Source organism: Mus caroli, unplaced genomic scaffold, assembly GCF_978045245.1.
Source record: "Mus caroli unplaced genomic scaffold, Mus_caroli_1 scaffold_19, whole genome shotgun sequence".
NCBI classification, from domain to species: Eukaryota; Metazoa; Chordata; class Mammalia; order Rodentia; family Muridae; genus Mus; species Mus caroli.
Genome location: NW_028227274.1, coordinates 80897492 through 80925187, shown reverse-complemented (window position 1 = coordinate 80925187; position 27696 = coordinate 80897492). Strand labels below are relative to the sequence as shown.

The 27696-nt window shown below is 47.1% G+C and overlaps 1 long non-coding RNA gene across 3 annotated transcripts; it reads right to left on the bottom strand.

Moving 5' to 3' along the window:
* Positions 1–27696, bottom strand: LOC147000337 (uncharacterized). Of its 3 annotated transcripts, none has more exons than XR_015046083.1 (4): positions 27574–27696; positions 24064–24208; positions 23294–23529; positions 1–197 (listed from the first exon to the last, which is right to left on the bottom strand). It is a non-coding gene; the product is annotated as an uncharacterized LOC147000337 (long non-coding RNA). The 3 variants fall into 3 exon arrangements; XR_015046082.1 differs by lacking the exon at positions 1–197 and adding an exon at positions 22652–22915; XR_015046084.1 differs by lacking the exons at positions 1–197; positions 27574–27696 and adding exons at positions 22652–22915; positions 25144–25354.

Here is a 27696-nt window from a genome sequence, read left to right as displayed (position 1 = left end):
CAGCAGGGCAGCTGGGCTTGGTGGTGATTGTCAGTCCTGGATGGTTGTATATAGCCACTCCAGGTGAGACAAGTAGAACAATCCAGACGTGGCACTAGCACCAGCTTCCAGGTCTTGGGTCACAGTTCTATTAAGGTGTCACTGGTGGGAGAGATGACATGAAGGACACGCAGGACTTCTACTGTGTTTGCAAATTCCTGTGAATAAAATAAATCAAAAGTCAGAAAGGGTTTCAGCAGGAAAACACCACACGCGCGCGCACGCACACACACACACACACACACACCAGTTGTTTTAAAAGGAAAAGGTTAAGTACTTCAAGGACAGTGAGTCCCTCTTGAGTTCCTGATTAAAGAGGCATCAATTTATCATGGGAGCAGCAAACTGAGCACCGGGTGGCACAGGGAATATTTAGACAGGGTGTTCTAAGATTCAGGATGGATTACAAAATGGAGCAATGACCTGTTTCCATACAGATAGCAAAAGTTAAAACGGGAGCTTCAGAAAGCTTCGGTAGGGGTGTGTTAGGGACATGCACACATGTGAAATGCCCACACGTGGATACGTGTGCATGTTTGTGTGTTGAGTGGAAACAAGAGGTCAATGTCAGGGGTTGCTTCTCAGGCAACACCCACCATATTTTTTCAAACAGGGTCTCCTGCTGGGCTGGAGGCCTCTGGGTAGGCTAGGCTGGCCAGGAATCTGCCTGTCTTGGCCTTCTCAGGGCTGGGATTGCAGGCTGATGAAATAACACTTGGCTCTCTTTTCTACCAACGCCTCTGTCCTATGGATTCTAATGATAAAACTCAGGTCCCTGTAACCAAAGCACTTCACGCTGAGCCCGAGAGGTAACTTATAAATCCACTGCCTGACACTGAATTGCTATGCAGTTTATATGTGGCTTAGCACCTAATTTATTTTGTTGTTTTAGATTTATTTATTTAATGTATATTAGTGTTTTGCATACACACACACACAAACCACATGTGTGCCTTGTGCTCATAGAGATCAGAAAAGAGCAAAAGAACATTGTAGTTATAGATAATGGTAGGCCACCATGTGGATGCTGGGAGCTGAGCCTGTGTCCTCTGCAAGAGCAGCAAGTGTTCTAACCACTGACCCATCTCTTCAGTCCCACAGTGTGATCACTTTTATGTGAGTCAGCAGTTATTGTCACTGGTTTGTTTGTGTGTTTTTTAATCTATTTTATTCGGTTCTTCTATCTACCACCCTTCCAACCCTTATCCCACCCTGATACCTTCCGAACCCTCCCCCAAGACTAAGTAGAAGAGCAAGGTTAGAGGGGAAAGGGGATGTAGTCCTCTTTAGACTACTAAATTAGAAACATTGTGTTTCTTGGGGACAGTCCAGTCTTCATCATTAGCATATCTCCAACTTCTTCTTTTCATCCAACCACAACAACAGCAACCAGGAGCGGCAGCTGCCACAGGCCTTCTCAGGGATCTCTCATTTACACCCTCGCCAGAGTCCCCAGAATTAGACTATCTGCAGTTGGCAAACATCACGCCCCTGCTAGTGCACAAGGCAAATCATAACCATTGGCTCTGAAGCAGCCTCTTATCCCACACTTGGAATTAAAAAAAAAAAAACATATTCACGTAATAAAACTTGTGGATGGTGGTGGTTTGGGCAAGTTTGGGTGTTTATCAAGGCTCTGTCTCTGCTTCTGTGATGGTGCTTTGAGCACCGGAAGGAATGCTTTCTTATATAACTAAGAAAGGAGAGGCGACACATTCCCCAATGCCTATTATTTGTTTGCTTTTAAGAAACTAAAATTCTCACTACAAGAAGGAAGTTCTCTACAAACATCCCCACCGTCCAAGAAGTAAATGGCACATGACTAAAGCTGGAAAAGACACGCCTATATTCTAATTCCAGAGAGACAAGAGAAGGGATGCTGGACCAGAAAGCCTGCACACAGCTTGGGGCTGTTAGCCTTCTTGGTGCTAGAGTTGTGCTCCCTAGGTTAACCCAGATTTTTCTTGGGAGGAGGGGGTGTCTTTGGAAAGAAGCATCCTTAACCTTGTATGGTGATTTGAATAGGTTTGGCCCCCAGAGACCAATGAGTGTGAATGCTTGGCCTATGGGGAGAAGCACTATTAGGAGGTGTGTCCTTGTTGGAGTAGGTGTGGTCTTGTTGGAGGAAGTGTGTCACTGTGGGGGCAGGCTTTGAGTTCTTGTATGACCAAGCTCCTCCCAGTGTGGAAGACAGTCTCCACCTTCTAATCAAGATGTAGAACTCTTGGCTCTTCCAGCACCCAGTGGGCCTGCATGCTGGCATGGTTTCCACCATGATGACAATGGCCGAAACCTCTGAAACTGTAAGCCAGCCCCAATTACATGTTTTCCACTTTAAGAGTTGCTTTGGTCATGGGGTCTCTTTGCAGCAATCAAACCCTAACTTAAGACACCTGTTTACCAGGCTATTTGTGACTAAGTTTTGAGTTTGCTGTTAAAAACAAACCAAAAAATAAGCCTATTCTTTGTTTCTGCATTTATTCCAACTTATTCCAACGTTTTTCCTTACCCTTACCCGTCCTCCTATTTTGCTCTTATTTTATGGCATTTCTGTTGTACAAGGAGAGGGCTTGAGGCTGCCTGCCCCAGTAGGTATTCTCTATGAGGGCAGGATTCCTATAGACTTCACTTTCTGAAGCTGCACTGAAATGACAGCTTTTGGCATTCACCACAGAGAAAGGTACGGATTTCCCACTTCTGACAGATCTTTGGATAAAAATAACACTCTTTTCTTGCCCTGTAAGAGTACAGTATTATATCTCCTGGTGTGGGCACACAGTGAGGTCATAACCAAGTATCCCCTTCAGTTCTGCTGTTTTTAAAAACTTTGTAATTCTTCATGGGAGAGGTGGAGCCAATTGGCGGCTAAGACCCTCTGGCAGCCATCTCTGCAGCCCAAACACCAATTTGAGCAGCTATCAATACTCTAAACTACCTTCCCGAGAGTAATCCGTCATCCCAGCAACAAGAAAATGCTGGAGGAGGGTCATGTGGCTAAGCCGTAATTACATTTTATTTCTTTAAAAAAAAAAATCAAAACATGAAACAACGTTATCAAATTCTATTGAGTCATTTGGCGGACATTTCTGTGGGGCATATTATCTACACCTAAGTGATGGTTATTGGCCATATGAATTATATACTGTAAGACAAATCAGTTGGTTATTAAGAGACAAAATTCAAGAATTCCGAGTAGAGTGTTCTTGTGCTTTGCATCTGGTTTTAATGTTGCAACATCAAATTAAATGCCCATCTGCATTTTTGAACATGTCATGTGTCAAAAACCAAACAAGATACAGTGTCTTGCCTTAAAAGGCATCAATGAATCATGTTTTTAATCACACAAGTATTTTAAAGTTAATTATCCACTGTCTTAGTGGAAGCAGTTGAAACACCTGTGCATATAAGAATAACCAGTAATTAAGATAGATGTTTCAATCCTTAATGCCATAGTGATATATACTTTCTTTAAAAAAAAAACTTACAATTGCTTCTTTATACTACCTAAAACTGGCAGCACGGTGGCTCTCAGAATTCCCCCGGGTTTCTGAGGTCAGCTATGACTGTAAAAGAAGGTCATGAGGTAAAAACGCAAGTACGGGGTCTAGGCTATGCTTCCTCTTGCTACTTCGTTTCAGTCCAACCACTTCAGAGTTCTCCCCCACTCCCTTTCCTAAGAGGTGAGCAGCTAGTGCTCCGCAAAAGGCCATTCTAATTAAACTAAGACATTTAGGCACTGGGCTTGCTTTCTTTCCAGAAAAGACTGTGAGTCTTTAGGTCACCTGTGCATAGGCACAGCATCCACAAAGAGATTTGGCAAAAAGCTTTCTCAGAGTCACGTGTGGGTACACTTGGTTTCCTGTTCAGCAGGTCCAGGCGAGGTTTGGCATCCACTCCCGCCTTGCCTCTTTGCCCCTTCCTACAGCAATAGCCACCGTGTATCAAGGAAGATGAGCTTGGCTCTAAACCTTGGTGTCTACTAAGGGAAATGAAACATCAGCATAGACTGACTTGTCTGAGACCCCAGGCAGACAAGTGTGGGAGAACACTGGGCCCATCTCTTCTCCTAGGCAGCAGTGAAGGCTCTGATCTGCCTTGGACGAGTCTGTGGCTCTCTTAGCTCCTTGCTGCCCTTTGCTTTCACTCTCCTAACCTAAAGTGGCTATAGAAGCTGCAGAAGACACGTGTCTCAGCAAAGAGCATCCTGGTTAGAGGATGATATGAACAGATACAGGTGTCGCCCTGGCCAATGTGGGGCATAGCTAGCTACCTTTTCTGCTTAGCTTTGTGGAGAGTGCAGGTTCTGTCCCTTCAGGAGGGTGATGATGGATACCTTAGTGTCAATGAGAAGCCTCAGCTCAGAGAGGGGTTCCTGAGAGAAGGGGTGTCGAGGAGGGATGAAATGAAGGACTCGAAGTCAAATCGTGGGTTACTAGCTGTACAAGCCAACAGACTGTATTCTGCTTGAGAGAGCTTTCCAGATTGTGTGTCCTCCCATCCCCCCCCCGACTCCCCACCCCTCATTCCCCACCCCACCCCACCCCCAACTTCCGCCTCTTGTCAGCTTTCTCTAGAGATCTTCAGACATCACTCTCTACTCAGGACAGCTCTTTATTTATTTATTTATTCATTTTTACAAATCTACAAAATCTGGATAACTCATCTCTTGCAGACCAAAAGCCCAGTCTTTTATTTATATATTGATCCAGTCATTATACCAGTGACCAAGCCAGCTCAGTCAGTCAACAGGGTCTCAAGGGCAGGAGCGAGGATTGAGAAGAAAAAGACAATTAAAGAAACATTATAACATGACTCCAGCCAGCACTGAGGCTGAAGTGGCTTTAATTTTTCCAGCCAGCTTTTATACCATTCTAGGTACTAGCAGAGAATAGGGTCAGTTCTTAGATCAAAGACAACGAGATTAATCAAAGCAATAAACACAGAGATCACACCAGGGAGTAATCAAACAACTTAGTAAGCAAAGTCCCCAAATCACTGGGTCTGGGGGCTTATCAGGATTACCAAGACAAAAGGGAAGTCACACCTTGCTTGGCTGCAGTTCACCTTGATCCTTGCATCAGTCCAAACGTGAATATTCTTATCTGAGCCTACTTCCTTGAGCCCACTGACAAGTACTTGCCCAAGTTCTATAAGTGGTACCAAAAGCTCTCCACATACCAGGTAATGATTATTTCACGAATTAGCATCCCATGATCTTAGAAAGAGATAGCAAGCACTCGGTTTTTTGTTTTTTGGGTTTGTTTTGTTTTGTTTTTTGTTTGTTTGTTTGTTTTTACATTGCAAAGGAATTCAGAGATCTGCCTGCCTTTGTAAACTTAGCTGGGTGGGATCTTGCTCTGTGACCACCACTCCCTAAATCTTTTATCTCCTTCCTTAGTATCTTTCTGACAAGCTGGCTCCTAGTGCAGCTGCCTCTGCTCCTTTAGATCTGGGAAGCTCCTCATCGATTCACATTGCATCTTTCCATTTTGGACAGTTGAGAAATTTTATGTTTTGGACTCATGGTTTCAGAGTTCCTTCCCACAGCCTTAAGGGCTGCCCTGATGGTGACAGCATTTGCCATTTTGCTGAGACATTAGCCACACCCTCCCAGACTCATGCTGTCTCTGATTATCATGGAGTCATTAACCTCCTCGAAGGAAGAACATGAAGTAAAAAAATATATTGTCTTATACAAACAAACCTTACGTCCACAACCGCCATTGACATTTGTGGAGGCCCACAGCCTGTTCCAGGTTCTGTTCCAGGGGCAGGAACCATGTCACACTACCACTGCTAAGGCCAGGCCAGACTTGGCGCCTTAACCTTAGAGACAGTGAGGATGATTTCCTGTCTCATCAGCAGCAGATGGAGAAACTCTAGTGATATCTGCTCTCATCATAGTCTCTCCATTTCCTTACCCGGTGCACTGATGGAGCTAGCCTTGGCTTGAGTCCGGGGTCCCTCTCTGCCCTTTCCTGGAAGGGGAGGGAAATATTGCTAGGCTTCTCTCTACAGTTTCCCAGTTGCATTGTGGAATCCCGGCTAAAATGTAAAATGGTTTTATCCATCATGACAACTATATTACCAAAGGCTTTGAAATAGGTCCAAGTAATCTCAGTTAAAAGAAAATCGCCCTCCTACCAGGGGCTAAAATTAACCATGTATGACATCAGTTGATCCAGCCCAACCATGATCTGCAGTTCTTGTTCCTGGGTAAATTTGCAATTCAATGCCAGCACAGCTGGAAATAGGATGTGCCCACGCCCGGAGAGTCTAAGTTTTAAACATTGCTGACACCTTTAGAATCACACCGAAAGGTGTGCTTCGGGACAGATAAGACAGATGCCTCTCTCAGCCCTTTTGTTTCTACTGTGGCTCTTCTCCATGCCAAGATGCTAAGTGTTAAGGATTTGAGCTGTCTTTTCCAGCCCAAAGACAAACTCCGTATTCATTTCTACATTAAAAAGAGCACCAAGAGGCTGGAAAGCCATTGTAAGATCCCTTAGAGAGATAAAGGGTGGGAGCCCGGGGTAAGTGACTTGCCCAAGGTCACAGATGAGGAACGTGGGTGGGGCTAGGTCTTCCTGGGTCTGCTGCAGTGTTGGCTCACACTGTCATCCTGTGACGGTTTTCTCCATGTGCCTACGCCAGTTATTACCTCTCATCCTGCTGAGGGTACAAAACTGAGCCCTGCCTTTTCCCTAGAGAGACACAGGCAGCTTTCTCTTCTAAAAGAGACAACATGGGACAATCCACTGAATCATGGGTAGTAGCTGATTTTCTTAAGTAATTTTAAAAGGAGGCACAGATTAAAAAAAAAAAAAAAGCTATCGACAAAGCACTGGTAACACATCTAGGTAGATGTGCCCATGTTTTCGTTGTCCATATGCCAAGGTAGAAGAGTCCAGTTTCCTGGGACTGCTCATAATCATGTACCCATGCTGGACAGCTCAGCATAGCAGGACCATCCTCCTGCATGAGGAGCTCCAAGTGAACTGAAGGGAGAAGCAGGGCCAAGCTCCCTCTGCGGGCAGGAGGGAAGTCTTCCCACTTCCTCCACTGTCTGCTGGTTCCATGCCCCATGGCCTGCCGTAGTTTACAGATGCCACTCTCTCTTACCCACCCATGTTGCCATGTGGAACTCCCCTGCCTGTCTGTGTCCAAATCTTATCAGGACACTAATCTATGGACTATGGCTTAATGAGAGCTGTAGGGACCCTGTTTGCAAATAAGGGTCTGTCCTACATAAGGGAGTTGGGACTTGAAGCTGTCTTCTGAGCTCCTGACCTGAGGAGGTGATGGATGGCCAGAGCCTTAAGAGGAGCAACAATGGGAGGCCCCAAAGACTTGCCTGGCTTTCTTTTTTTTTTTTTTAAAGATTTATTTATTTTTATTATATCTAAGTACACTGCAGCTGTCTTCAGACACTCCAGAAGGGGGCGCCAGATCTCGTTACAGATGGTTGTGAGCCACCATGTGGTTGCTGGGATTTGAACCTCGGACCTTCGGAAGAGCAGTTGGGTGCTCTTACCCACTGAGCCATCTCTCCAGCGCTTGCCTGGCTTTCTTAAAGTAAAGAGGGAATCCTGGGAAAATCTGAACTCATTACAAGTGATCACGTGACTTTGTTGGCTTAACGGCCACTGTGTGCACCAAGACAAGGTGAGGTAGAGTCGGGAAGGGTCAAAGGGAACTGTGGGAATCAGGAGACTCAGTCTCTGGGACCTGCTCAGGTATAACTCCATGGGCATTGAGGACTGTCCTCATGCTGTCTGGGGGTCACAGGGAGGTAGTGTCTAAGCCCCTCTTCAGAAGGTGTCTGGCCTCTTTACCTAAATGAGAACGGACCTATGATGGGTTGAGAATAAGTATTACAACAGTGGCTCTCATCTTAGGGGTCCTGACCCCTGGGTGTCCAATGACCTTTTCACAGGGGTCACCTAAGGCCACTGGAAACACAGATATTTACATTATGATTCATAATAGTAGAAAAAATACACTTATGAAGTAGCAACAAAAATAGCTTTATAGAAAGAAGGAAAGAAAGAAAGAAAGAAAGAAAGAAAGAAAGAAAGAAAGAGGGGAGAGGGAGAGAGGAAGGAAGGAAGGGGAGGGGAGGGGAGGGGAGGGGAGGGAAGGGAAGGGAAGGGAAGGGAAGGGAAGGGAAGGGAAGGGAAGGGAAGGGAAGGGAAGGGAAGGGAAGGGAAGGGAAGGGAAGGGAAGGGAAGGGAAGGGAAGGGAAGGGAAGGGAAGGGAAGGGAAGGGAAGGGAAGGGAAGGGAAGGGAAGGGAAGGGAAGGGAAGGGAAGGGAAGGGAAGGGAAGGGAAGGGAAGGGAAGGGAAGGGAAGGGAAGGGAAGGGAAGGGGAGGAAAATGTAACTCTATTACAGTCTCAGACAGGGTTTTATTAATTGTTGCTTCTGTCATCTCTAATTAGCACATGCTATTCCAAGATTAGACAATATATAGAAATGGACAAGCCGTGTTTACACAACACATTTGATAAAGGAGTGGTATTTAAAATATACAACAGACATGAAAAACCCTACAGTAACCTAATAAGAAACAATATTTTTTTAAATGTGAAAAGACCTTAGCCTAGTAAAGATTATAGTTTCAGTTCCTTAGAGGACTTAGTCTGGATGATCTCAAGTTCAAGGCCAACATGGGTAAGTTAATGAGATCTTGTTTCAAAATAAAGCATTAAAAAAAAAAAAATCAAGGGGCTGGTGAGATGGCTCAGTGGGTAAGAGCACCCGACTGCTCTTTCAAAGGTCCAGAGTTCAAATCCCAGCAACCACATGGTGGCTCACAACCATCCGTAAGGAGATCTGGCGCCCTCTTCTGGAGTGTCTGAAGACAGCTACAGTGTACTTACATATAATAAATAAATAAATCTAAAAAAAAAAATCAAACTTGGAATGTAGATAATTTGTACAGTGCTTACTAACATACACTAAACCCTATCACTAATCTTTAGCACTAAAAATAAGTGAAAGAAATAATACAGAAGAGCACAATTATTGCAAAAGAATATATGTAATAGTCCAACAGATTTTGAAACTATCTTTGCCTTGCTATCAACAAGAGCAAGATAATGAAAACCATTATGAGATATCACCATATGTCAGGTAGAATTGTAACCTTTTCTCAGCCTGAAGCTGGCTGAGCCAGAACTTGACCTTGTTGTCACAAAGGAGATTATCTAGGGTAGAGCCTTCTTCCCCTGATCACTCTGTGTGCAGCCAAAGTCGCTGTTCTTCTTCAAGATATTGTTACCTGCTGAGAGCCACCCCCCACCCCAGCTATTCTGGAGACTACACCCTATCCTGCCAGTCTCAACACCACCTTGCCCACACCCGGAGCTCAAGTCCAAGCTTGATCATTGCTAGTTTGCAACTGAATGGAGTACCTGGACTTCTCCAAAGAAGCTTTTATACTGTTGCTTTTCACTGTCCCACCCTTGTTTCTCAAGCAGGTCAGCCACGACATTCAGCCTAACTGCAGCAGGTGTACAGCCTCTCCTCCAACAGTGCAGGTGGCAGTTATTAATCTTCATCAAGAAGCATTCTAAGTACATATTATGTCTTTGGTCTGAATTGGGAATAAGGTGTGCTAATGAGGGCCGGACAGTCAATGATGGGCACCCAGATCTCAGAACCGTACCAATCTAAGACAGAGGTAAGTGCCAAAAGGCCGTGGCTGTTGATAACACACCACAGAGCCAATGTTTGTGTGAAATATAACACAAACTAGCTGCACGTAGCCTCCAAGACGGAATTAAATGGTTCGGGAAGATCTAAGATCTCCTAAGACAGGCGCGGCTGCCAGCCACCATAATTCCCAGGCAGGACTATGGAGCATAAATAAATTTTATAATGTGTGTCCCATTCTGAATGGGAAGCCATTAAAAACTATGTTTACACTTTGTGTTTACAAAATTGTTTAACTTGTGAAGGAATATCTCTGCTGTGCTGATTTTGTTTTTAATTTCCAAAATTATGTATGCTGCATGGTTTCAATTATGCTTTAAAATCGGTAATAAAAACTCTAAAGGAAATATGACAGCATGTTAACACTGGTAAGTCTGGGTGTGAAACTGTTCGTCGTATAACTATTCCCGTACTTTCTCTCTGCTCCTGTGAACTTCCTGGGAAGCCAATAACTGTGTAAATACACAAACAACACATCAAGGATACTAACCACGGTCTAGCTTTCCTTCTGGAATCTGCCCTGGCTCAGCTACCTAGGTTGAATCTCCAGGTAGTGGCTCACACCCTGTGCAAGACACACACAGTACAGGCATTGGTGCTGGGTGGGCACGGTAACTCTCCAGCCCTTGTTCAGCAGAAATATAGCTGGACTGTGCTTATCAGAATCTGAGAGCACTCACTCATGTTATCTACAGACAGACAGCATAGCCTTCAGAGCATGAGCGAAGGCTAGGCGCAGCTCCGACACAGGCACTTACGGGGACAGTGTTCTGATGATACCAGTTATCAGAACCTGGCCAGGCAGAAAAGGGCCCCCTCGTTGTTGATCTTGGCGCTGCCTGCTCTTGGTTCTCGTTTTCACCTGATTAGACAGCTCTCTCTGTTGCCAGCCTGGATGTTTATAAGACATGAGGAGAGGGGCCTGCAAGATGGCTAAGATGGTAAAGGTGACTGCCACCAAACCTGATGCCCTGAGTTTGATCCCTACAACCACACGAGGGAAAGAGAGAAAGGACTCCTGGGAGTTGTTCTTTGACCTCCACTCCACACATGTACTATAGTACATGCAAACACACATATACCATATACAGACACACATATTTACATACACACATATACATACACACACAACATATACCACATATACTTACATACACATGCACACACACACACACACACACACATATATATATACATACATGCAGTGACCACCCTCCAGGGGCCAACAGTCAGTGTGGAAGACCAACCTTGTGCCCTTATCTCATGCAAATCCTCACAGCCCCAGTGGACACCATTAACACATGAGGTACAGGGTCAAAGTTTCCCCACAGGAACTCTGGAGGGGCACACAATCAACCCAAAGCACAAGGCCAAGCCTGACTTCCCAGCACTCACTGATAGGTTAAATGTGCATCCAAGAACATCTGTCCCCACTAAATGCACATCTCTCCCCACTAATGTTCAACGGCACTCAGGGGAAATGCACTCCGAATGTGTGAGTCCTTCAAAGTCTGCTGTCTGTGCTTCTGCTGGGCTGTGTGACCCCCGTATTCCCATCAAGACCCACAGAGGCCTGGGTGGAACTGAGGGCACCACTGTGCTTCCCCGTTGGCAAGAATTATCTACCCTCAGGGCCCAGTCAATCAAGAGGAAGGATTTGTTGTGGTCGGCAGAATCTGTGATTCCTTCTGACATACTCTTAAAAATAATTTACAAAGGGGCGCGAGGAACAGCCTAATGATTAAGAGCACTGGCAGCTCTTCCGGGAGACCCTGGTTTGATTCCCAGCACCCACGTTGGCTCACAGCTGATTGTAACTCCAGTTCCAGAGGATCTGACACTATCTATCTTCTGGCCTCTGCAGGTACCATACATGGAAGTGGTGCACGGAGATACGTGCAGCAAAATTATCTATACTTATAAAAAGTAAAATGAAATAAAAGATTTTTAAAGTAATAGTAAGAAAAGGGCTGGGCATTCTGGGCCAGCTAGAGCTACACGTGAGACTCTGGCTCAAACGAAACAAAACAAAATTGGCAAGGCTTTCCCTCAGGAGCAGAGCACTTGCCTAGCATGTGTGAGGACACAGATTTCACCCCAGTACTGAACAGATCGTGAGCAAGTCAGAGAAATGAGTCCCTGGGCTCCAGACTCCATAGGAATCTGTGGTTTTCTGCCTCCGTGGAGCCCATCACCACCACATGTCCTCCCAGGAGACACAGTGACACCCGCACTCTCTACCAAGTCCCTGGGTATACTAGGGCAGTGTCCACCTCAAAGATCAAGGGGGCCAGTCAACTCCAGTGTGATGATGGAATGGAACCTTCACCCAGTGCCACGGTCCCCGTACAGCTAGCAGGGTGACATGTTAAGTGCTCCTTAACATGGGTGACCCTGGCTACAGCTCCTCCCGTTACAGCTCAGGCACACAGCTCTTTTAATTTTTGGAAATACATGTTGTGAGTGTGTGTGTCTATCTATGTGTATGTCTGGTGTGTCTGTGTGTGTGTGTGTATATATTGTGTCTGCTGTATGTATATGTGTGTGTCTGGTGTGTGCATGTGTATGTGTGTCTAGTTGTGTGTGTGTGTGTGTGTGTGTGTGTGTGTGTGTGTGTGTATCAGAGGACAGCTTGTGAGGGTTATTTCTCTCCTTCCTCCATGTGGATCCTGGGGATCAATCAGGTGGTCAGGCTTGGTGACCCAGCCAGCCATAACTTCCTCTCTCTTAGTGTTTAGTTTTGAAACCTGGTCCTTCAGGTTAGTAGCTGTTGCTTAGCTTTGGAGGTGTCAAGAGTTCAGGGTGTAGTCAAGAGGTCAGATCATTTCCATCTCCTAAAACCAACCAGACAATCTCTCCACATAACTAAAATGACATCCTGTTCTCAGGTCACACTCTGTGCTCCGTTCCTGCCATTGAGAACGCTGCTGCAGACCCACTGTGACCCTCCTCAACAGATGAGCTGTCCTCAGATGCATCTTGTCTCTGGTAGGGTCACTCCTTGACCCTGTTTCAGGGAAGCTCAGATGTCAATTGTGGGGCGCCACCCCACATCGTCGCCATTATAAGATGGCACCGACATCGCCTGCCTCTGGAGATGAACAAGTGATCCGCGCATGTGCTGGCATTAACCGTTCATGGTGCCAGTTGCCCGCCTGACAACGTCACCTCGGGTGACAAGAATTTGGCCTATAGGGAATCGCCACGTCCGAGGCGAGAGAAATCTCCTATATAAGGGAGGCGGTTTTCGGGCTTGGGGTCTCCGCCTTGTGAAGCTGATGCTCTCCCTCTCAAGACGCATTAAAGCTTGCTACAGAAGGATCCTGTTTGTGTGCCGCGTTGTTTCTTGCTGGCGGGAAAATCAGCGCGGGACAGTCAATCAGAGCATAGCCCCGGGGACTTGCAGGCAGCCACTTTGTGCACTTCCGGGGAGGAGGCCAAAAGTTGAAGACCGCTTTCAAAGAGAGGAGCCCCTTCCGTGGGACAAAGGGAACTGCCCAGTGCCCACGCCAGGCACATTTTGTTTCTTCCTTTTTGTGAAGGTAACTCCAGACCCACAGTAGGTCAGTTTGACCCAGCTCCCATTCTAAATAGAACAAGCTCTAACACAGCCTCTGCCCTTTTTGGCAGGCAAATGCCACTTGCTGGGGACTGACGTCAGCAGGCCATTGTCAGCGTAATACTGTGTTACAGGGCAACAAATTTCAACAGCTACAGACTAAGTCAAAGTTGCTTTTTAGCCTAAGCCGTGGGTGTGGCAGCTGTGGCTTCATTGGCCTGAATGACCGGAGTACACAGATATTTCAGAAAACATGCTATCACAAACTCATTCTAGGTCAAGTTCATTAAAATCAAGCATTTCTGTTAGGTCCTGAAGTCCAAAACTGAAGCTGTGTGTGCTCGCTCTCCTAATCCTGATTTCCTTCCTCTTGCATCCCAGGGTGGGCTGTCAGATAGGAAGGACACGGGGATTTGAGCAGACTCTTAAACAGGTGTGAGTCATTTCCCCCAGAAAGATGCCTTTGTCTTTCCACTCTCTGCACAGTTTAGGGGAGGCAACCACTTCAAGGTCAGGTGTTTACGAAGCCCCCAGAAAAGGCAATTAGGAGGGCATGGATACTTAGGGAGGGAAATGATTACTGTGTCTTATCTGTGTTGGTCGCATTTAATTAGCTTTGTTTAACTGGCTCTTGACTGCCCGTCACTGGATGGTACCCTGGAACTGCCCGTAGATGCCAGTCTGCTCAGAGTTGTTATCAGAGAATCTGACGGTGACAGGCTCTGGAAGGATCATAGCATAGACTTTGTAGGTACAAGGGTGGGCATTGGCATGCAGGACGTTCCAAGGAGGGGGCAGAAAGCAAAGACCAAAAAAAAAAAGGGAGCACACGCATGCGCAGACAGACAGACGCACAGCCGAGAAACAAGAGCACACACAAACACACAGACGCACAGCCAAGGAACGAGAGAGGAAAGGATTTACTCTCTGCAACAGATCAACTATGTCAAAGCATAGGGAGCTCGGTGACCAGCCATCTAACACACAACTTCAGCAGTTAGGTGCGTGGCTGGTCTCGCTAAAAAAGAAGTGCTTTCCTGAGCATGCTCAGTCCAACAGCAGTTAGGTGCGTGGCTGGTCTCGCTCATACAGAAGTGCTTTCCTGAGCATGCTCAGTCCAAGATCGCAGCTTAAGAAAGGCAAGATGGCTTGCTTGCTTGCTTAACCCAAGCTCTTGGGGCTGGCAGGTATGCAGAAGGTTAAGATGGTGACAGGAACTCTGGGGGTAAGGTTTGCTCACCTGCATCATAAAGATGGCAGAGAGGAATGCCCATGGGCTCAGTGTATGGCTTGGTTTTTGCCAGTTTAACACAAGCTGGACCTATCTAGAAAGAGAAACCTCAGCCGAGAAACGCCTCTGTCTGACTGGCCCACAGGCAAACCTGTGAAGCATTTAATGACTGATGTGCAAGTACCTGGCCCACTACGAATGGTGCCACCTATAGGCCGGTGTTTTTGTTTTGTAAATCACAGCAATGGAGAAGCAATTTAGAATGCTCAGATTTCTCCAAAAGGCTTTAGCTAGAAAGGAAATATAACTAGAGTTTTAAAGCAAGAGCCCTGGCCCCGGCAGCCCCGAGTCGGCAAAAGAATACAATGACTCTGTTCATCTTCTGGGTACCTACATGAACTTTTAGTTCAAATAGAAAGAATGGGGCAGGGCCGGGGCGGGGCAGGAGACACATGCATCTTGCTCAGTCCTGGTCAAATGGTGGGCTTGTAGCTCATGGCCTCATTTCTGGTACTGCTGGACGCTACCAAGAGGAGACGCTACTAACGCCATCCCTGGGGAAAATCAAGCTGGTTTCTGTGAGACATTACGCCAGCTCCGGGGTGCAACCTGGTATTTGTCTAGGAGCGGTCTGTCCTGAGAGGCTCTGTCTGTCTGGATTAAAAGGCGACTGACTGCCTGCTCAAAATGACATACCTTGCGCTGTCAGCCGGTTTCCAACACACCACCTGTTAATAAGTCTCTCCCTTCCTTTGTCACTTCCTTTGGATTTATCGTCTTCGTCGAGAGGCAGAGACCTGAACTCTGTGCAGTTACATTGTGGGTTCTTGTTGATCCACTTATCCCGGTACCCTCTCCAGGCAGACAGATGGACCCAAAGTTAACCTTGATCAACATTTGGTAAGTCTTGATAAGTCTCGAAGTCAAGCCAGACTTGATGGCACACATCTTTACTCTCAGCATTCAGGGGACAGAGACAGGTAGACCCATGTGAGTTTAAGACTGGCCTGGCCTATATATGGAGTTCCAGAACAGCTGGGGCTGCCCAGTGAGAACCTATTTCAGAAACAAGGAGTCTAGAGTCACCCTTTTCCAGGTGCCTCCCGTGGCTCTGAGCAGCTGTGCAGCCAGGCCAGCACTTCAGGAGTGGGGACAGGCAGAACCACTGAGTCCTTTCCCATGCCTTTGTGCAGAACGAGTTAATTAACACTGCCTGGATTTCAGCCCTCCTCGGCTCCTCTGTCTCTCCATTTTCCACATGGAGATTTCCCACCATAGTGTAGACTGGCAGGTGTCTCATGCTATACTCTGGAAGATGTCCCAGGCTCAGATGTATTACTGCTCAGACTCTCATCTGGGGGTGGGGGGTTCCCTTCCTCTGGCTGGAGAGCCCACCATGAGAGACATTTAGGAACATGCCATTTTCACGTTCACCACTATTGCCTCGGGGACCTCAGCAAAGCAGTAAACGCCGTTGTTTTATCGGAACAGAGTTGAAGCACATTCCAGAAGTATCTTTCCAAGCACACACTTCGCAGACATGAAGCCATGAGATGAAGACATGAAGTGCACGCGGTTTAAAACCCACTCTGCTGTCTCCTTGATAATCATGTTCTCACTCAAGGGTGGCCAGCAATGTGCGGATACCGCCTTTGACAAATCTGCATTCAACTTGAACAGACACTTTAGCACAACGGTGAGAAAGGCAGGGAGCCAGGACGTGAGACGTCCTGTTTGGTCATAAACAGCTAAGTCCAAATATAAACTTTCATATTCTGTCAGAGTCCATTTGTTTGTCCTTTAAACATACATTTTTTTTTTTTTCATTTTCAGAACACAGAAAATTCCACCTGTAAAATGGGATTTACTTTTAAGGGTGTGTTGTTCATCTCGAATCTTTTTCACACGGCAAAAGCTGCTAAGCGGGAATTCTCGGCTCCTAAATCGGATTTATGACAGGAACATGCTCACGTGATGCCTTCACCAGACTCCGGGTTTCTAGGCAACCCTGATAAAAATTGCCCACAGCGCCACCTGCCGTCAGAGCATGGGATATACCTGCTATCCAGAAGCTCGGTTGAAAAAGTAAAAAATGAAGATTGGAAAAAGGTGAGATGATTCAGCAGGAAGGTGAGATGACTCAGCAGGAAAAGGCCCTGGCTAAACAAGCCGGGCAGTCCGAGTTGGATTCCTGAAACCTGGTGGAAGGAGAGCAGTTGACCGCTGACCCCGCCTCCCCCCCCCCAAACACACTTTTGTTTGTTTGTTTGTTTTTGTTTTTAGGAATGGAAGACAGGTACTCTGAATTCTGCTTCCTTAAACATACATTTTCTTGGAAAGGCATTTAGCAGAGCGCAGCCCATATGAGAGGCAGCACTGCCCACCCTAGTAAACCTGTGGAGGGTGTTCCTCCCATGAAGCTGTTCCTGAACAGAGAAGGAGGTTGCCTCCTCTAAATGTCACCTGGGCTCTAGGAGCAGCTGTCACTGTGCAGGGCCGGGTGACACATGAAGGACATAAATGCCTCCCCTTTCCACCTTAAGCCATCCTTGGACTGCACTGGGCTACCCCTAGCTGCTCTAACCTGAGGTTTGGTGACAAAGCCGCCTCTAATGGGAAGAAGAGGTAGATAAGGCAAAGGCAGATCAGGGCGGATGTTGGTGCTGCAGCCAGCATGCCCTTGCCCCGCGAGGAGGTGTCTACTCCCCACAGCCTCTCATTGCTTCCTCTGCTCTCCAGTCACAGCCTATCAGAAACCCTAGCAAGACTGTGGGCTGCCTCTTTGTCCGCTGCCAATCACCGGGACCTGGGATTTGGCCCATGGTCCTTTCACTCGATGCACGCCACAGATGAGCACTGGTACATTGAGCAAATCACAGGATCCCGAGAAGTGGTGCGTCACCGGCTTCTGGTGAGTCCAGAGGGCTGCTCCTGTCATGCTTCAGTGCCTGATCAACCAGTTCCTTCAGCAGTCTACCCTCAAAATATGAGCTGTACACTTGCTTCCCACCTCATCTTGCGCTTCAGGTGTCTGAGCCCAGGGTCTGCTTTCTGGATAGTCAGAGCTCAGGGGCATAGGATACCCATGAACCATTGCGGGGAGCAGGTTACTCCTGAACCATGTCGGCACGGTTTATCTCATTCACAGTACGAGTCTGAGTCCCTGGAAAGTGTGCTTTGCGTACACGGGTGACATCACAAAGCACAAGGCACGTTTTGTGAGTGTTTGCCTCTGTTAATCAAGTTGTTTCCACAGAGATTGTGCAGCGAGGAGAGGCTTTGAGGCTACTGATCCCTGGACTTGGGAGCTTGTATTTCTCACAGAAAAGGAATCCGGAAGCTTAGGGGCCGATATCTCCTTCTACCATGTGAATTCCTGGGGATCAAACGCAGGTTGTCTGGCTTGGTTGCAATATCTTTACTCACCGTGCCATCCCTCCAGTAGTTCTGAAGAGTAATTGGGGGAGCTTTCTTCTCATGATAAGAATTCTCTCCTGGGGAGCAAAGGCCTGTGCCCCCACGTCTCATACCGATAAACTGAGTACATAAAGTGGCGAAACTTGAGGGACTTGGGAAACGGCTCAGTAGGCAAAGCGCTTACCGTGCAAGCATGAGGTCCCTGCATCAAGCATGAGGTCCCTGCATCCACATAGAAACCTAGGCACGGGCTGGAGAGATGGCTTAGTGGTTAGGAGCACCCGACTGCTCTTCCAAAGGTCCTGAGTTCAAATCCCAGCAACCACATGGTGGCTCACAACCATCCTAACAAGATCTGACAAGATCTGGAGTGTCTGAAGACAGCTACAGTGTACTTACATATAAGAAAGAAAGAAAGAAAGAAAGAAAGAAAGAAAGAAAGAAAGAAAGAAAGAAAGAAAGAAAGAAAGAAAGAAAGAAAGAAAGAAACCTAGGCACTGCAGCACACACCTGCAATCCCAGCACTGGGGAAGCAGAGCCCGGAAACTGGCTATCCAGTCTGGGCTATTAGTGAGCTTTAGGTTCGGTGAGAGACTCCGTCTTTAAAAAAAATGAAGTCCAGCGAGATGGTTTCGTGGGTAAAGGTGCTTGCTGCCAAATATGACTGATTTTGACCCTCAAAACCCAATGGTAGAATCAACTCCTGTGGGTTATCCTCTGAATCCCACATGTAAGCGAAGACACTGTGTGTGTGTGTGTGTGTGCGCGCGCCTCTGTGTCTCTGTCTCTCTCACACATATATACACACACACATACATAGACACACACGCACGGGGCAAATCTGGACAGCCTGTAATAACAGCCGAAGAAGTGAGACCTGTGAGACTCAGGGAAAAGCTAGCCACTTTGTATCTGTGAGGAACCGGGTGATGCAGCTGTGATGAATGCCCGCCCTAGAGCATCATGGAGAAACACCACAGAGCTGTTAGAAGCTTATGCTTCCAGTCTGAGCTTTGTGAACTGAAATCATAATTTCTGAAGTAGGAATGTACTAACACGTGTGGTCAGTCCAAGCCAAAAAAAAAGAGAGAAAAACCAGTTTTTTTTTTCTTTTTCCCAGAGTTAAAAATAACACAGACTACACCCTGTAGTGTCGTGTGTGTGGCTCTTCTCATCAGGTCCTGTAGTCTGTGGACAGGCTAGGTGAACACCCAAGGAGAAAGCCAGCTTTGCTCCATCCAGGGAGTCCCTTCTCATGGGGACACTCTTGGTGACTGACTTAGCAAGGGCTCCAGCGTCTCATGCTGACACAACACACTCTTCCAGGCTCGTGGACGGGGGTGGTGGTTGTTCCTCGTAACTGGAGAGAGGAGCCCTCACAGCGGCACAGCTCAGTGTCCTTTGCTGAAGGCTGACCATGAGCTGCTGTTGTGTTTGTTAAGACCTGACAGAGGCAACTTCTGCAAAGCTGGTGACACATCGGGAAAGTGAAGTTGAAGAAAAGTTACAAAGAAAAACAAAAGAAACAAACAAACAAAAAAACCCGTCTCTTGTTTCAGTTTTAAGAATCAGAGTCAGGCGCCAGTGAGCCAGCTCAGCTGCCAAGGGCATTTTCCACCACGACTGATGACCAATTTTGACTTTGTGCAGCACCCACGTGGAAGGAAAGGTGTAAGCTGACTCCCTAAGTTGTTCTCCGTGCATGTCTTGGGATTTGCATGAGTGCAGAGTATGCCCTTGAGGCTCATGTGATTGCACATGTGTACACACACACACACACACACACACACACACCAAGCAAGTAAATCAACTTTTAAAAGTCAAAAGGCTAGAACACCTTCCCCTAAGCAAGGTTTTCTTACATAAGAGAGAGATGGCTTACATACTCCATCAGAGGTCAGCTGTGATCTTTCCAAGACCCTTGGGAAAAGGCTGCTTAGTGCCACTGAAGATGGGAGGGAAGGGATGGGTGCTCCAGGCACGGGAGCAGCCGTGTTTTATAATATGGTGCTTCCTGCAGGATATGAAAGTGCTTTATAAATATTAATTATCTCATTCATCTTTACCACTCGGTATGAGCCAAAGACATTATAGATGACTGGTCAGTAGCTCAGTCCTCCAGGCTGTTAGCCACCTCTCACGGCTGGTCATTTCCACCTTGCTGACCACCCCACCCTTCAGAGATGCTATGGCGTGTGTGAGCTGTCCTGCCCTCCTGCTCCTCCCATCCCCATTACAGGAACATGCCTGTGCCCCCCCCCAACCCCTCCCTTCCCTACACATTCATTCAGCACAATAGGAAAATGCAGATACATAAAAATGAAGGTAAGCCACTCATTCTATACATTAATATGCTGGGGGCTAGAAGATGGCTCACTGGTTAGGAGCAACTGCTGCTCGTGCAGAGGACCCGGGTTCAAGGCCAGCATGCACAGGACGGCTCACAATCATTAATAACTTCAGTTTCAGGGAATCCAACAGGTAAATGCACGGAATACATACATGTCTGCAGGTAAAGATTCATGCACATAAAGTAAAACAAAGATTTATAATTTAAAAATGAGAACATGCTAATAATTGACACAGATGTTTGGAGTCTGTCCACCCTGGGGATGTTTTTAGTGTGTGTGTGTGTGTGTGCTTATTATGTGCATCATGTGTTCCAGTACCCATGGAATCCAAGGAGTTGGCATTACGATTGTCTGTGAGCCACCTGACGTGGGTGTCAGAACTGACCTCGAGTCCTCTGCAAGTGCAGTGTACATTCTGAAAGCTGGGCGTCTCTCTCGCTTTACTCTGGAGATTTTCTGAATTCGTTGGACTGTGTGCTTTTATTTTTATTTCTCTGTGCTGCTCCATGTTCACTTAAATGTGTTGTATACAGCTGTTTAAATACAGCTTAGATATTAAAGAGCCAGAGACCAGTTTGCCGTGTCTATGTGCTGCAGTGACATTAATTAAAGCCCCTACCTATGTGAACACTGAGACTGTCTTCACATCTGTTCGGCTCTAAGCCTGTGCATCCTGCATCCTGATCAAGCAAGGCCTTTCCCACCGATCAGCCATAGGAAACTGTATAGAAAGGGTTTCTTAGTGCTGTCTTTTCTTTACAAAACCAGTATTATATCCTGCTTCTCTTATCACACACACACACACACACACACAGAGAGAGAGAGAGAGAGAGAGAGAGAGAGAGAGAGAGAGAGAGAGAGAGAGAGAGAGAGAGAAAACGAATTTTAACAGCTTTACAATATGCTGGGGTATAAACACCCCTCTCTGGGAAGCCGTATGGGGGCCTTGAACCTGCCACATGGGTGGTACTTCACTTGAATGCTTGGCCCATTCCCACCCACACAGGGTAAGAGTTGAGTGTCCTTGCTGGGTTAAAATATTTGTTCTACTAATAGACTTGCAGATAATACTTCACAGAGGCTCAACCTTGTGTGGGGTCGATGTGGGGGGATTCCCCTAAGTCTCACTCGCTCCTCTTCCCAGATGTCCCAGCTGGAAACACAGCCAAACAGTCCCTAGTGTGTAGACACACAAGCACAAAACTGATGCTCAGGAGGCGGCAGGACTTGTCCAAGGTCACACGGCTGAATATCTCCGTCAGGGACACAGGGCTTTTGGCCCTTGACAGCACCTTGTCTAAAGCAAAGAGCCTCTCTGAGGTTGGGGGCATTGATAAAATGGAATACTAATCTTTGGCCACTCCACATCAGACTTTAAATCTCGGTGTTTTAAAGGCAATTGTGCGTTGGGCTCCTGAGTTCATGGACCTTGCTAGCTCTGGGGAAGGTCTGCTCACATACATGTGGCTAGTCTTAATCTTGTGTGTCCTTCTCCCTGAAGTCCATGAAGAGAGGGCAAACACGATGGCCTCACTACAGAGACCCACTCAGCAGTAGGCATTGCCTCACCCATCTCACTCAGTTGATGTAATGATCCAGTCCAGCCAGAGTCCACGGTGTGCTGTGTGTCTCCTAAAGGGAGGACACAGGGGGCTGCAGGCCCTAGGGGCATCCATGCTCGTGCTCCCCAGGTCCAGGCGGCTGAATTTCTCACCTTTCTAAGCAGTGGCTTTGATTTCTCATATTTCTGCTTTTGACCATGTTCACTTACCTATTTGGGATCTCTATAAAAGCAAATAGAGTGTTCTACCTGTAAAGAGACCACAGGAGTCTCTCTCTAGATGCCCAAAGCATGTTTGGGCCGCTACCAGGTTTTCCTGTCTTCCTTTTCTTTATTTTGTGTGTCCATAGCGCATGTGTGTGTTGGAATTCAGACCCGGGACAAAAGGCTGAGGTGCATATCTGACACACCAAATCTGACCAGGCCTCTGGGGTTCTCCCAGCATCCCTCAGTCCCTCCCTGTTACAGGGCGTGGTTGGCATACCCCAACCCCTATGCTGGGCTTTCCAGCTGAGAGGCTGGGCTTCCCCTCCACCAGCAGCCCTTCCCGACATAACCCAGACATTTTGGTCTCCCCTTCTCTCTCTCCTTCTCTCTGAATGTCTCTCTTTCCCTAGGTAGGCCCCCTCTTCCCCTTTCTCTTACCCCTTTCCTCTGTCTCTCTCCCCACAGCAACTTCTCTGGCCTTGTTCCTTGGGACCAGGGAATCCACGCAAGAGCTGCTTCCCAATAAACCCGGCATTATATAGTTTACTTTGGCTTGAATTGGCTCCTTTCACTGGCGGAGAATAACTTATCAGTGTGGAGGTCAGAGAACAACTTGTGAGAGTTGATTGTTTCTGCCTCATAGGTCTAGGGATTGAACTCAGGTTGTCAGGCTCGGTGACAAGCCCCCCGTTTTATTCTTTTTGTCTTTAACACACTAGAGTTGCCGAGTTAACTTTTCTTCATTGTTCCAAAGCAACAGAGGGCATTGTTAAGGGATTTCTTCTTTTTCCTTTCAGCACATCTGTAATTTCCCATCTCCGTCCAGGTCATGTAACTGCCAGGCAGCAAGTAAAATAAAGTCTAACACAAGGCACTTTTCAGTATCTCCACAGGAGCCTGTCTGTCTGTGGGGATGAGGTGAGGGGCTTCAGGGTATTGGTTTATTAGGATTCAGTGACCCAAGCCATTCCAAGGTGAGGGCAACCTTGTGTGGTGCCCAGGACCGCCACGGTACAACTTCTATTATCTAGACACCTGCGGCTTTAGGCAAATATAAGTGGATTTGGCACGTGGGTAATGGAATGTGGGGTGAGGGAAGGAGTGGGCAGTGCATGGGACCGGTCTGCTTGCTCTGGTGGGAGACTGCAGCTCAGCGTGGAAAGCCACCCTGGGGAACAAGCAAAGCTGTGCAGTTCAAATGGACGGTCCTCACCTGAGACCTTGAAATCGAGCCTGCTGCTCATCCCTGGCACGGAGCCACTGACTTGGGCAGTCAGGCACTTTCCAGGCAGAACCCACACAAGCTGCGCCTGTCCGTGTGAGCCACCGGAACTAGCATGAAAAGACACTTCCGGTAAGATCCTTTAGCGATCCGGTCTGTCCAAGGAATTCCTGAGCGGAGAGAGGGACCGGAAGGGAAACCAAGAAAGGTGGAAATCCTGCGTGGACCTGGAGGTGGGAGGAAGTAGGTCAGTGACTTGTTTCCATAGCAACTGTTATTGAAACAAGACAGACAAGGGCCCATACTGACTCGTCTCTGGCTTGTTAGATCACTTCAATTTGAGTTGGCTGGTGACTATGAAAGACGGGACCTGGTTTCCTCAAAATGATAAAGCTTGGCACACAAGCAGCAACTTCATTTTGTTTTGAATAATATAATTAAGAGACTCCAAACTCATTCCAAACCAGCCTTGAGTCTAAATGTAATCTGTGTTTTGTGTATAGGATGCTTGTGGTTTGAATTGTTTGTAGTTTGATTTGTGTGTGTGTGTGTGTGTGTTTAATTTAAATATTTTATTTTATTTTATGTGTGGTAGGGCTCTGACATGCATTCCAGTGTAGAGGCCAGGGCGAGGGGTCACCCTGTGAGAGTTTGGGACTTTGTTCTCTCTTTCTTCCATGTGGGTTGTCTTAGGGTGGCCATTGCTATGATGAAGCACCATGACCAAAGCAACTCAGGGAGAAAGGGTTTATTTGACTTACACTTCCACAGCACTGTTCATCACTGAAGGAAGTCGGGACAGGAACTCAAACAGGACAGGAACCTGGAGTCAGGAGCTGATGCAGAGGCCATGGAGGAGTGCTGCTTACGGGCTTGTTCAAGTCTTGCTCAGCCACCTACAACAGGCTGGGACATCCGTCATTGATCACTAATTTAGAAAATGTCCCACAGACCCGCCTACAGCCTGATCTTCTGGGGGTATCTTTATAATTTATACACCTTCCTCTCGGATGACTCCAGCTATGTCAAGTTCTGGGGATCAAATTCAGGTTGTCCGGCTTAGAGCCAGGGCCTTATCTCTCTGGCCCCTGTCAAAGATATTTTTTAAATTTTTATCAAATTAGAAAGAACTTTAAAAATGGATATCTTTTGTGCCAAAATAATTCTAGAGCTTATTTGAAAACACAATATTTAAGAACAGAAAAGAAAATGATTGGGCTGGTGAGATGGCTCAGCAGTTAAGAGCACCAACTGCTCTTCCAGAGGTCCTGAGTTCAACTCCCAGCAACCACATGGTGGCTCACAACCCTCTTCTGGCCTGCAGGTATATATGCAGCAGAGCGCTCATACAATAAATAAAAGTTAAAAAGAAATAAACAAAGAAAGAGAGAGAGCGATTAAGAAAGGAAAGGCACATAAATGAGGGCCGGTTGTTTTGATGGGTCAAAGCAGGATGGGAAAGGGCAAGCGGGGGTCACTATTATTCCTAAAAGGCAAGTCCCCAAGGCGGGGGCCACTATTGTTTCTAGAAGGCAAGTCCCCAAGTCACTTACCACTATGTCTACTCTGCTCTGGTGAAACTGAATAGAACATAAATACAATACAAAAAGTACATTGTAGAGTACTTGGCTGTGTTACAGACAGATGTGTTAGAAGGGATGGGAGAAAAGAGCCCTGAGTTTTTATAACAATGAAGCAAAATAACATTATAAATCAGTGGCATAGTTGTTGACACTTTAAAAATAAGAGTTGAAACCACACATATACACAACAATGACTAATTTTTTAAAGAATTCAGAAAGAAAGGTATGGTGGGCTGTGAAAACCAAGGCTGTTTGTACCTTGAGGTCCCTTCACAGGGCTCCTCTGGGGCCGTGTATTCTGTCTTCTCCCCACAGCAGCTGTGGAGACATGACTGGCAGCTCTGCCCTCCAGGGAATGGTGTGTGGGCAGCAGCAGGTGCAGGCATGCAGGCTCCCCACACTCCACAACCTTCAGCCATCTTGCCAGGCTGTCTTTGAACATGTTCTATAGCCACAGCATTTAGAATAGCTGGCACTGTCATATCGGATTTTGGGTTGGGGGGATAGCAGGGGGGGAGGTCCTGTGATCACTTGTCGAATCTGCAAGTTCTAAAATGTTCCATCAGAAAGGCTGGAGAGAAGGCAAAACTTCATTCTTTTCAGAAGCCTGCCTGGCTTCCCGGGTCTCAGGAGTCTCAGGGCTCTCGGGCACATGTGCCCTGGTCTTCTCTGCAACTCAGTCATTCGGGTGGTCCTTCTGTTGTGTGGACTGCCTTATGGAGGGCAGAACGTATTTCTTTAGGCATGTCTATCTCATCAAAAGAGATGCTGGGATAGATTATGAGACCAGAGACAGGAACCAAGTTTTGTTAGACAAGTGTGCTCCAGTGAACGTGTATCCTTAGGCCTCTCTCTATTTTCATTTTGAGACAGGGTCTTGCCAACTTGCCCCAGCTGTCTTTGAACATGTAGCCCAGTTGGGCCTTGAATTTGTGATCCTCCTAGCCCAGCCCCTTGCGTACTAGGATGCCAGATCTGCACCAGCAAGGCCAGCCAAGAACCCTGTCTACCATTTACTGTAGTATGTACTCTCGCTTTTCCTCACACCCTTCTTTGTCTACGGACACACCACACTCCCCAAAGCATGAGAGACGGCTGCAGCGCCTGAGACCTTTCCTGACCAGAGCTTTCTGCCTAGGGCCTTTCCTGACCACAGCTTTCCTTACCAGTCTCCTTACCAAATTCTTTATTTGGTACCAGGTCCCTCAGCCATGCCCTCCACACTTCCAGATCCTATTTCTTAGACTCCCAAATCCATACCTCCCCATTCCTTCTTCCTCTCTCATCAGCCTTCAGCCATCTCTCTTTGCCGTGGTACCTGAGTGTCTATCTGTTAGAGAAGGGATGGGAATCATTTACATTATGGGGTGAATGATCAGTTCCAACCCGAGGAACTCAGAGAAGCAGCAGCTTGTGAGCCCCAGTGCACAGTTAAGGTGAAGGTCGCCTTCAAGGGAGAATTACTGTCATTCGGGAGCCTGCGGGGGATGAGCTCTTTCTGCCTTGTCCCCTCTCCTATTTCGAAGCCATGGTGTCTCCTGACTAACCACACAACTTTATCTGACTTTAAAGGGACCAGCGCTCACTCTGCTAATTTATTGATGACCCAGCTTATATACTACCACTCCTGCTTTCCTAGGCCAAGTTTGCATGTCAACAGGGACGAAACACAAAACGGGTAAGCAATGCTTTCTTTTTTTTTTTTTAAGATTTATGTATATGGGTACACTGTAGCTGTCTTCAGACACACCAAAAGAGGATAGTGGATCCCATTACAGATGGTTGTGAGTCACCATGTGGCTGCTGGGAATTGAACTCAGGACCTCTGGAAGAGCAGTCAGTGCTCTTAACTGCTCAGCCATCTCTCCAGCCCCAAGCAATGCTCTTTCATTGCCCTCATTTATGTGTGTGGAGAGCATGCAGAATGGCCAACGTGTGGAGATCAGAGGTCAGTTCTCTCCTCCCACCACGTGGACCCCAGGGTTGAAGTTGGGTTGTCAGGCTCGGTGTTAAGCACCTCTAACCTCCACTGCCATCCTGGCGACCCAGCTATCCTTGAGACTATTTTATCTCAGGGTTGTTCCACTCTTCCCCCCAGCCTGCCCTGTGCCGAAAGGGTTCGGTGAAAAAGGTACCCTCTAGGCAAGTGAGGGAATCGAAGTCTTAAGTCTCCAATGTCTATGTAAAAATGAGACAAACAAACACAATGTTGGAGGTGGGAAGGGGCTGAGGGCAGACACCAGGCAGTCTCCAGAGCCAGCCAAGCTAACCAGGAGGTGAGCTCCCGGGTCTCAGAGACCTTATCTCAAAAACAAACGAGAAACATCAATCAATCAATACAGTTTTTAAAATTGAAATAAGGTGGAGAACGGCAAAGGAAGGTCTCATCCTGGCTTCTTGCCTCCACAAGCGCTTGCTTGCTCTCAGGCAAAACCAAACAAAAATCGTCTATGGCTTTTACAAATGTTCGCTACTCTGAAACACAAAGTCGAGGCTTCCCTGGCTACTGGAAGGACCCTGTACTGACCCAAGACCTCCAGGTAGGCCTGGTGGGAGGCCGGCCTTCAGTGACTCTGAGGGAGTCCCTCCTGCAGACCCATAGCTGGGAAGGAAGCACTGCAGAGAAGCAGTCTGGAGTCTAAGTTTCCTCCCTCCTGCATCGTTGGGAATGTAGTTAGAAAAGGCCACCTTTCTTGTTGATCCTGGCCTTGCAATTCCAGGAACAGGAGATGCTCTGCTGAGACAGGGCCCATCCCTGCAGGGCCCCTCTCTCTCCTGTCACTCCCCGCCATGGCTGCTCACAGGAGAGCG